This window comes from Rattus norvegicus, chromosome 15 (genome assembly GCF_036323735.1).
Source record: "Rattus norvegicus strain BN/NHsdMcwi chromosome 15, GRCr8, whole genome shotgun sequence".
NCBI lineage: Eukaryota > Metazoa > Chordata > Mammalia > Rodentia > Muridae > Rattus > Rattus norvegicus.
This window is the reverse complement of record NC_086033.1, coordinates 7,859,391-7,870,249: the sequence shown is the minus strand read 5'-3', so window position 1 is coordinate 7,870,249 and position 10,859 is coordinate 7,859,391.

Below are 10,859 nucleotides of genomic sequence, written 5' to 3'. Positions count from 1 at the left end.
CTAAAGAAATGTTCAACATCCTTAGTCATCAGAAATGCAAATCAAAACAACCCTGAGATTTCACCTCACACCAGTGAGAATGGCTAAGATAAAAAACTCAGGTGACAGCAGATGCTGGCGAGGATGTGGAGAAAGAGGAACAATCCTCCATTGTTGGTGGGATTGCAAACTGGTACAACCCCTCTGGAAATCAGTCTGGAGGTTCTTCAGAAAATTAGATATTACACTACCTGAGGACCCAGCTATACTTCTCTTGCGCATATACCCAAAAGATGCTCCAACATACAACAAGGAAACATTCTCCACTATGTTCACAGCAGTCTTATTTATAATAGTCAGTAGCTGGAAAGAACCCAGATGCCCTTCAACATAGAAATGGATTAAAAAAAAATGTGGTACATCTACACAATGGAGTACTACTCAGCTGTCAAAAACAATGACTTCATTAAATTCATAAGCAAATGGAATGAACTAGAAAATATCCTGAGTGAGGTTACTCAATCACAGAAAAATACACTTGGTATGCACTCATTGATAAGTGGATATTAGCCAAAAGGCTCAAATTACTGAGATGCAATCTACAGACCACAGGAAGCTCAAAAAGAAGGATGACCAAAATGCAGATGCTCCCTCTCCTTTTTAAAAGGGGGGAAATATTCATAGGAGGGGATATGGAAGCAAAGTTTAGAGTAGCGACTCATGGAATGGCCATTCAGAGCCTGACACACATGTGGCCCATATATACACAGCCACCAAAACTAGATAAGATTGATGAAGCTAAAAAAATGTATGCAGAAAGGAACTGGATATAGATCTCTCCTGAGAGACACATCCAGAGCATGTCCAATACAGAGGTCAATGCTAGCAGCAAACTACAGAACTGAAAATAGGACCCCCTTGGAGGGATTAGAGGAAGTATTGAAAGAGTTGAAGGAGCTTGAAACTCCATAAGAACAACAATGCCAACCAACCAGAGCTTCCAGGGACTAAACCACTAGAGAAAGACTATACATGGACTGACCCGGGGCTCCAACTGCATATGTAGCAGAGAATAGCCTTGTTGGGGCACCAGTGGAAGGAAAAACCCTTGGTCTTACCAAGGTTGGACCCCCGTGCAGGTGAATATGTGGGAGGACAATAGGGGGATGTATAGGGGGAATACCCGTAGGGGGAGGGGAGGGGAGGGAATGGGGGCTTATGGACAGGAACCCAGGAAGAAAGAAAACCTTTGAAATGTAAGTAAAGAAATATATAATAAAAAATTAAAAAAAAGAAAAACATAGATTAAAAACTACATTTAAAAATGTGCACTTCCAGTCCATCCTTCACAAATGCTGACTCACTAAGAACTGATTACCAGACTGTGCCTGTTCTCTCCTCTCACTTAAACTCTCCTGCTACCCCATGTTCTTCCCAGTGGTGAGCAGTGATGCCCAGCTTTCCTATGTGTGGTATTCTATACCCTGCTCCTCGTGGTACACTAAGCTTCAGTATTCCAATGGGAATATGAACTATGACCTTTACTTTCAAATACATAATTGATGCCTAAAGTACAAAACAGTTTCTCAGAAGACAATTTACATTTTCTTGAATTTTATACTATTAAACAGGAAATGTGGAGATTACCTTCACTAAAGTAGCAGTAATGGCATCTGTCTGCAAAACTATACCCACCACCATGGTGAGTGTCTGCTTTTTTAAAATGGTTTCTCAAGAGACTTTTGATTTCCCTTTCCAATTTGAAGAAATCTGATTGGCTACATCACTGGAACACACTAATGAAAAGCGTCTTGGCAATGACAGCAAGATTAATTAAGTTCTTTCCGTGATATTCTTGTGTGACTGCACAGAGGTCCTTTGGGTTCCGCTGCTGTTAAATGGTATTCAGGGTGACAATCCTGTAGGTTTTCTGAGTTGACACTTTTTGAGTCAAGGGTAAAATCATAACCGGTCATTGTGTCTATGAAAGAATTATTCCTGTGTTTTAGCAAAGTCAAGATGAGCTTGAAACATAATCAAGAAAATGCGGACGCTGTAACATTATTTTCCAGTTGCACTGTCACTTTATGCATTTTAGAACTAAACGAATTCCCTCACTCTGCTTGGCTGGAGGCTAAGAATTACCCACACCTGGGAGCACTCTCCATTCTCTGTGAATTCTTACAGCATCAGTGTGTGCAGGGACTTTTTCTCTGCCTCTCTGTGTACTTATTATTACATTACATGTTTTTAAAAAAGAATGACTGTGGCCTCAAACATCAGACTTGCAAAGCTTTACTCAATTTGTCTTGAAAGATTGTTCTCTCATTTTCAAGGCAAACAAAATTTAATACAATGCTGTTTATGTCTTCTAGTCTGTTTGATCATATATTTGTTGTGGGACTGGGGAAAGGGCTGATTCTCAAATATCTGTTCACAAACCATGAATGAATTTAATTTTAAGAAAAATTGGAAACCTCTGGAGTGTACAGTATCTTCCAACCTGCTACACAAGATATATTAACTCACACTATTGTGTCACCAAATGTCTTCAGAGCCATATTAATATGTCCTTCGAGAAACATTGAAGTTAATTCATGTATTCATTCAACAAACACTTCCTACATTATATTTGGGAAGGAGCAGTAACAGTCATTATGGCCTCTGTATCGTCCCACTTAACCTTACTTTTCTTTGAAGATCTTTTAAGGAATTTTCTTTTTAAAATTCTAATTGTTCTTGCTCTCTTACACCCGTTGTGTATAACCTATCCTGTGTTCCACGTCTTTGTTCAGCTTCTTCTCAACAACAATCAGTCAGGGCAAGGCTCTCCCTCTTCTTCCCAGGATTGCCTCCAACACATCATAGCAACAAGTCCTCACATACACACACCCTAGAGAATCAAGTTACCATGCTTGTCACCTTTGCTTTCAATGGCATTTTGGATATATACTTCATTTTTGAAAGTCAGATATCAAGTGGTTTCAGAGGCAAAGAAGCTGGTTATGGCAGGACAAACCTACACTGTGAGCTACGTATAAAGACAAAGCGGGAAAGTTACAAATTCAAGACAAACCTTTCTGAGGACCTGCATTCTATCCCCAGGACTCCTACATGTTTTTCCTTGACCTCTACTTACACCATACCATGATAGATCTGTCTACACACAGGCACACAATCACATATGCTAACACATTTACATATAAACACATACTATTTCAATAAAAATTTAATTACAAAGAAAAATAAACAAATAAAAATTATAGGAAGGGCTGGGAGCCTTTCTGAGAGCATTTCCCTAACTCATATGAAGCCCTCGGTTATGATGGAATGTCTGACACATACACTTTGAGTGATGATGAGATTTATAATCACTTTATTTTGTACAAGTAAGGGGCAAAACTAGGTGTCCTCAGTCTGTCCGATTCAAGGCACCGTAGCTGTTCTTTGGGAGAAACATTGGCTACACAGGTAGGAATCCAATACATAAATACTAGATACAGATATATCCAATGGCTTGGAGCACTTTGGGGTAGGAACAAAGAAAGAGATATGTCATAGAGGGTGACTTCAGAACTGCCAGAAAAACAACACACTTCTTGGTGTAAGAGAATCAGAGCAACTAATTAAGACAAATCCAGGAATAAGAAGTCCCCATGAAAGCAGCTCTGAGGTCCACAAACTTCCTCTCAGTCCTTCCCTTCTTTGACCTCTGTGTCTTGGTTTCCATATTTGACTTCCTTCCTCCTCAACCCACAATGTTCCAAGAGGCTCTCAAAATCCTACCCATCTTTTCTTTTCTTCTGGGACTTCTTTATCTACTATCCAATAAAAATAGGGCTTGAAGGCTCATCCTCCAGGCAGTTGTCTCATTCCAAAGCAGGTGTTGGGGATGTGATTTGGTGGTCCTGGCATGTTCAAGTCACTAGCCTAATATGCTATCCCCTGGGGACATATTTTTTTTTGCTATGCTCTAGGCAAACATTCTAAAAACTAATATGTAACTACCATTTTCCTCTACTCCAAAAAATTTTCATTCTAGTGAGGACATTTATAATTGAACTGGTTACCAAAATACAATATGTTGGATACTGAAATAAAGTTACTGAAAAGAGTTTCCATAAGAATTTCTTTTAAAAAAATGTGTCTTTGGAAGATATCTTAGTAAACAAAATTCAATATTTCATGGCATTATAGGGTCACTGAATATAAACAGACCTAGGCAAACAAAAGGAAATAGGAGAAGGGTCATTTCTTGGAAGATCATCATCTTGAATTTCTGAGGATTTGATTGTGAACCGTCACTCATAAGCTTATCCCCATCTATGGCTGAAAGAGGTGAATGTTGTGGGCTGGCCTTTCAGAGTAACAGCCTAGCCCTGCTTTGAGTCTCAGTCTATGCTTCTTGATAATCTTAGTTGCTTTCCTATTGGCATGACAAAAAAAAAAAAAAACTGTGACCAAGGCAACTTATAAAAGAAATCATGTAAATTTGGGTCCATGGTTCCAGAAGCTAGTAAAGTGCCTGATCGTTATGACAGGGGTTATGGTAGCAGGGAGACAGACACGCAGACAAGCAAGCACAGCACTTAAGCAGAAGCTGTGAGCTTACAATCTGAAATATGATCTTACATCTGAAACCATGATGTGGAGAGAGGGAGCCAACTGGGCCTGGAATGGGCTTTTGAAACTTCAAAGCCCAACAGCAGCGACACAAATCATCCAGCAATACCATGCTTTTCAAACCATTACACCAGTTGGGGTCTAATCATTTAAATATATGAGCCCATGGGAACCACTCTTATTCAAATAGCCACATCAGTCCTCTAAGATGTTAATAACTACTCTGCCTCATGCTATGGCCCTCACAAACTAACCTCTACATTCTACTTCTGTGCTTTCCCATCATGATGGGCAGAAATCCCTTGACACCATGAGCCAAAATTAACCATTTCTTAAATTATGCCTTTAAGCTATTTGGTCAGTGTAACACAAAAAATGAAGTAACTTGCAAGTTTTAAGTTGCTTGTCACTCTGTGTAGCATGATAAGAGCTCCAGCTATCCTGTTCTATCCCTCTTGAGGGAAGAATTAACTTTTTTCCAGTGTATTTATTCTGCATATGATCCCTACCTGTCAATCACTTTGTATATGCCTTAGTTATCATATCAATTGCAGTGGTATCCTTTTGGTTGTGGTCCTGTAAACGTTACTTAATAACATTAACGGCTCCCAACACCATTACCCAAAGTGCATACAATAACATTTGGCATTATATGTGTACATTATTTTATAAATGGTGATTTGGGGTTGGATCTGGTTTGAGTGCAGACTTTACCGTATCACTATAGCTGGAGAGTGTGTGAATCATCCGTGTAAGTTTTCAAGCAATGAAATCTCATTGTTATCCTGAGGTATTTAGAAAGTATAAACCACTCAAATATGGCATCGAAACGTGCTCTTTGGAAGACAGTTAAAATTAAGCAAGGTAAACAAAGAGCTTTCATGATTGCATCCTCATAATTTTATAGTCAAAACACAAGATCACAAGGCATGCACAAGAGTGCATGCATGTGTGTGTGTGTGCTTGCACACTGTCTAGTGCTGTATGGAGTTTGATGCCATCTCAGAACTCTGCCCACCAGAAGACCATCACCAGTTGAAGCCCTTTAATGCTGAGGCACCATATTCTTCACCCGGATATGCTATTCACTTCCTCCACTCCTTCCTTTCTTTCCGGCTTCCTTGCTTCTTTCCTTTGCCTCACCCTCTTCCTTCCTCTATCCTTTTGGCAGTCTACCCCCTCCCACCTCCCCTCTCTCCTGGTTTTGAGTTCAAAGTCTTGTGCATAGTTCATTCCAAACAAATTTCCTGACGCTGAACTAGAGATGTTTCCCTAGACCTTTCTCTTAAACAATACAGCCTGTGGTATTGGGCTACTGGCAATAGAAAACAGATCAATGCAAACGTATTGTTCAAATAATTCCATTAATAATTAAGTTCTTTGGCTAATTATAGAAGTAAACTTAATCATGAGTATGTATGCATATGAAGGAAAAAAATCATATTATATATAGAATGTGCCACCGTCTGTGTTTCCACATACAAGGCAGTTCTTCCCTCACTTTCTATCTTCAGTAAGGTCAGATAGAATTATAATATATACATAGGAGACTCCCTACAGAATCCCCCCCATGTTTTTTACTCCTAGTATTAATGTGTTATAGATGTCTCTGCCCTGTGTCTATGGTACTGGGAAAGAAACAATAAATTATGACCAGTGAACAAGTCAAGGAAGATTTTAGTCCTGCCCTGTGTCATAGATAGAGAAATATCCAAGTCCTACTGAATCTATTGAAATGGGGGAACCATGGATATAGAGATGCTATGAGTGCCTACATGAATCTTCAAAATCTAGGACAGGTTTTAGCACATGGACACATGGTAACACATTTTGAATAAATAAAACATTCCTATATCACAACAAGGCAAGAATTCTGTGAAGACTCCCAATGTTAATAATCAGAAGTAAGAAGAGTTCCCTATTAACCAGCATTCAGGAGAGACAGGTGCACATGTGAAAAGGAAATACAAATATGTATAATTGAAAAATATGCTATTTGTAGAATTTTTATTCTTATCACAATGCTGGCACAATTTCTTTTTATGGATGATTAATTTTTTAGATTAAAGTCCCCAGGCATTTCATTTCCATAAGAGTGGCAAGAAAGAGTCTGAGAATAAAAATAATTTATGAGTTTGTAACACTGTCTACGCAATCTAAACAATTCTGATTAAACTACTACATAGATTAATGGAACTCAGCCATTGTTCTCTTATAGACAAATTATTTCCACACTTTTCAAGCTGTTTTGACATTGGATGATGGACTGGTAAAGGTACACGCAGGATTAGAATTAATAGCCTCCCATGGCATGCCATTCATATCAATAAATATTCATCCATCAAATTGTTATGCTTTTAGCAAATGCTCACAGACATGTCTTCATGTTCTTAAAATGCCCTGGTGTTCATGCCTGCTACATTTTTCCTCCTTAGTCTTTCCTTGAAGATCCAGTCTCTTGGACTTCATTGCCATGTACAAAATGAGAATTTGCAAATAAAAACCATGGCAGCGCCTTTTTTTGGAACCCAGGAGCCATACGGCTGAACAGCTCTGGACTAGGATCACTTACTTACAGTTCGGGACCTTCACTTATAGTAGGACCCTCACTGGCCATCTCCAGTCCCCAGTCTCACTTGTATGTAGGTTGCCTTCTTTTCAGGTGCCCTACCCTCTCCATTTTAAAATTGTGTCACGTCTATCTTCTCTTTCATCAGTTGCTCAACAAACCATTGGGAAACTCCTCGCAACCATTTTGACATCTGCGTAGAGTATAGCCACATTGCATCATTCCACTGCTTTTGCCTTTTGAGAAAGGCAGGCCACCATACCTTTCTCAATTATTTTATAGACTTCCTAACTGCTTTAATTCCTTTAGTTCTCCACAGCCACCAACCATATGATCCCAAGAGTGTTTCAAATGATTATTTATACACGGCATCTGCTCCAGTTTGCTTTCTGATTCTATAATAAACACGAATGAAAGGAACTTATTGAGCGAAGGATTTATTTCATCATCCACATCACAGCTCATCATCAAGAGAAGGCAAAGCAGGAGATTAAGCCGAAATCTGCTTACTGGCTCCCTCGGCATTTTCATGGCGCCCACGCCCACTCGCCTAGGGATGACGCTGCATATCCATTGCTCGTGTAACCTACTTAACTCTAACTCTTGCATCACAGTCAGCTCCTATTTGGCTCCATCTGACTGGCTTTGCTGATTTCCCCGGTTCTCATGAGACATGACAGCTGCGCCTTTGAAATTTCTGCCATGTTCTTTATCTGCTGCATACAACAATGCCTGGAGGGAAATGGGCACTAAGAAGAAAGTGTACTGAAAATATTGAATTAATAGTCAATTCATTCATTAGGCGACTAATTTGGTAGACCATGATAATTTAAAGGAGCTTCCTTTTTCATTTGCTTAACTGACAAGGTTAATTCCCACTGAGTGTGCAAGCGCTGGGGGAGCCATAATGAAGGTGGACTGCAAGCTGAAGTAAGGGGTGGAAAGCGAAATGCATCATGGAGAATAAGTAAGGCCATAGATGGGAAAGGCCTTATCTACCATAATAGATGAAAGAGATGAGGAAGCAGACTTAGCAATGGAGAACCATGATTATATCAGTTTTAAGCAGATAACAGTGCACCTCCCGTCAGAGACTGACGGTGTCAGCGACATTGGTTGAGGTTTTATTGCTTCTATGAGGACAGCAGATAAGATCAAGTTAAACTGAAGGTCATAGAAAGGTAACAGGAGGCTTATCTGGGCTAAGCTAACTCATTGCTAAACTGCAGCTGCATGAAGCTGTAAGAGTTTGAAAGGACAAACAAGCTAACAAACTGGGGCCTGCAGTACCACCTGCCATCTGGGTTGCCTGGAATTTCAGAACAGCTGCTGCGAAGCATGGGCTGATTGAATTTGTACAAATGCATTGCATAAAACACCCTCATACCCAAAGAACGGACTGCAAGCAAACCGGAAAGTCCAATGTTTCACACACAGTGCAGCTACACGGAGTATGTTTATTCATTCATTCCTCACAAGAATTTACTGAATAACAAGGGGCAGGTGTTGTAAGGAATGTGTACCCCTGAATTGACGAAAATCACTGGCAACATGGAGATTATAACCAGTAAGAAGAAGTCAAAATAAACAGATGTCTACATTAAGATGTCAGATGATAATTGTTATGGAGACAAAGACGAGAAGGTACTAGGAAAAGCCAAGAGAGGAATGAATTCTGCCCGTCGGTCTGTCAAGTGTTCAGTGAAGGCCAGGTGAGCCTGTGAAGATAATTTGAAGGAGGTAAGAGATTTAGACTAGCAGTCATCTACATCCAGGAGTGAAGAGGAACATATCAACTACCCATAATGCTTCAATTTAGAGGCTGCCACTGTTTGGGGTCATCCTTTGTTTTAATAGGGAAAAATATATTACTATTTGGCAAGTCTCAGAGGATCTGACCTGATTCCCTTGAGACATATCCAGGTTCTGAGAGCTTCTCAGAGATAGGGTCACATGGACTTCTAAGGCTTAAGCCAGATCCTTCCTTCCTGGATCACCCTCTAGAAGTGACACTGGGAAACACCTCAGGTACAGCTGACATATTTGCAATCCATGAGGAGACAATGCCAGCTCTGGATTCATTTGGATGTAATAACTTAAAAACCAGCAAACAAGCAATACACTGAGCTGAATGATTGCTCAATAGTTAAGAAAAGTCTTGTTCTTACAGAGTTCCTGAGTTGAATTCACAGCATCAACACAAGGGTGCTCAAAATCTTCTGCAATTCAAACTCCAAAAGATCTGATGCCTCTGGCCTCCATATTCACTCCCCCCCCCACACACACCTATATGATTAAAATAAAAGTAAGTTGTTTTTAAAAATACTGTGTTGACATTGGCTAGAGGGATGGTTCAGTAGTTCAGAGCACTTCATAGTCTTGCAGAAGCCCTGGATTCATTTCCCAGTACCAAGGTGAGGCAGATAGCACCCCCCTGTAACTCCCGTTCCTGGGGACCTGGTGCCCTCTTCTTAACTCTTTTGACACTGAAGACACATGGTACAGATATACGTGCAGATAAAACACTTATACATATAAAATATGAATAAATAAATTTCTTGATAGTAGTACGTTGTAGAGTTGTCTGTGCTGACTGCTGATTACAGCATTAATCTCAATCGTCATGCCATTCTGGGTCTATCAAAATCAGAAGAAATCTAAATATGGATGATACCCTGCCTTTAAAAAGAGAAAATAGTATCATTCAAAACATAACGAGTAGGCTGAGATTATGTTACATTAACTTAGCTAGGCACAGTAGGAAGAATACCAGGACCTCATGAGGCCTATATTTTGTAACCTATAAGAAAATTGTGCTCATAGCTATAGAGAATGAAATAAAAGATAGAGAAGATGTTAGTCATAGAAAATAAAGTTACATTTTTCGTGGGTAAATACAGTATTATAAATAAAGTAATTTTAAACAAAACAGAAAAACTAGAATATTAAAATTCGATTGTTATGAGCAAGTTTTTGTCTCAGGCCTTGATAGTCTAGATAATCCTTATTAAGAGAGAGGAAGCAGACACCTTTAAACAAAGAAAAAACCTTCTTTACTTGCTTGGGCATTGTTGCATTGCATAGATAGAAAGGAGCTGCCCTCTGGATACTGTACCTTTTGAATAGCTACCTCTGCTTTTTGGCATATAACCCTCTGTAAACCAGACAGATCTTGGCATATTCCATGACTAAAATGTGCTGAACCTGTAAATTCATGGTCATGTAGTTATACTTGTTTCTGGAACATCGGATAGCTACTCCTGGGGAAGACCTTACTGAGCCAGTACAGATAGTGGGTGTGTGGGAGTAAGAAAACCTGTTGAAGGATCCACGTTCCACATACAAGTAGGAAGGGCAAAGCTCTTTAATAGGAGAACGTGTTTTATTTGTGACAAAGATGACATTCACTTTCTATATTTAATCTTGTCACTAATAAAAATGTTGGTTTACAAGTAACTCTAAAATGCCAGACAAAGGCAAGGGTGTCATCAGTGGTGGATTTTGGCACTTTATATCTTTCTTTTTTCCCCTTTTTAAAAATCAGTTATTCCATTCGTTTACATCTCGAACGATATACCACTTCCTTGTTACCCCATCACAAACCCCCATCCCACATCTTCCCACTCATCGACCATCTCCTGCCCTGCCAGTCCAGCATCCCCCTGCAGTGGGGCATCAAAGCTCCACA